Raw genomic sequence first — 1,264 nt, forward strand, 5'->3', positions numbered from 1 at the left:
TTCTGTAAGTTGTAAAAAAGTCCTTTAATGTTTCATTCTTGTGTGTGCCATGAAATAATAAATTATCCGCAAGAACATGATGTGTTTTGTTAAATTATAGACTGTTTACATTTCGTATCTCGAACTTCGAAGAAGAATAGATATTCTAATAAAAAATTATTTTCATTATGGAATCTTTAATTTTTTTATGTTAAGCTAAATTACAAAAACTAATTGAAAAAAAAAAACAAAAAGCCAACGTCACGCGGTGTTCCCCGGCGGTCACCCATCCAAGTACTGACCGCGCCCAACGTTGCTTATCTTTGGTGATCGGACGAGAACCGGTGTATTCAACGTGGTAAACCGGTGTATTCAACGTGGTATGGACGTTTAACTTCTAAATAAAACGTGTTTGTATTGTCTAATAACAATAATTGTGTTTGCTCGCAAACTAAAAAAAAAAACCGACTTCAGTTACATCGACGAGTAATAAACGTAGATCGACGAAAAAATAGTCAAACAACTACGCGTTATCAAAGATTACTCAAAAAGTAGTTATCAGATCTCAATAAAATTTATATGTAACCACTTGACAAACATCAGCTTTCGATTAAATTAAAAATTATTAAAATCGGTACACCCAGTAAAAAGTTATTGTGGATTTTCAAGAGTTTCCCTCGATTTCTCAGGGATCCCATCATCAGATCCTGGTTTCCTTATCGTGGTACCAGACTAGGGATATATTCTTTCCAACAAAAAAAAAGAATTATCAAAATCGATACATCCGGTAGAAAGTTATGCGGTATAATCCAACGTAGGTCGACGAAAAAAGCGTCAAGTAAAAACGCATTATTAGACATAACTTGAAAAGTAGTTGTTAGATCTCAAATAAATTTAAATGTGACCAATTGACACACACCACCTTTCGATTAAAAAAAAATTTGTCGAAATCGGTCCACACGGTCAAAAGTTCTGATGTAACATACATAAAAAAAGTACAGTCGAATTGAGAACCTCCTCCTGTTTTGGAAGTCGGTTAAAAAAGATGTGAACGTTGTAGGTATATAAAAACATTCTGTAAGTATATTTAGTATCAGCATTGCCCGTGCGAAGCCCGGTTGAGTCGCTAGTTAATAATTAAAAAGTTGCTAGAAAAGTTCTGTTTTGCCGTTGTCGTTCTCTCCACGTTATCTACTTCCTGTCCAAAGTGGTTATGAACCTTCATACGCCCAGCATTTAAAATAAATATTCTTTTATTTAGCTTTTATTCAAAGTATATTATACG

General features: G+C 33.9%; 1 pseudogene; it reads right to left on the bottom strand.

Moving 5' to 3' along the window:
* Nucleotides 1-232: 232 nt before the first annotated feature.
* LOC123661301 lies at nt 233-373 on the bottom strand (annotated as a pseudogene).
* Between the last annotated feature and the right edge of the window lie 891 nt (nt 374-1,264).

This window comes from Melitaea cinxia, chromosome 16 (genome assembly GCF_905220565.1).
Source record: "Melitaea cinxia chromosome 16, ilMelCinx1.1, whole genome shotgun sequence".
NCBI lineage: Eukaryota > Metazoa > Arthropoda > Insecta > Lepidoptera > Nymphalidae > Melitaea > Melitaea cinxia.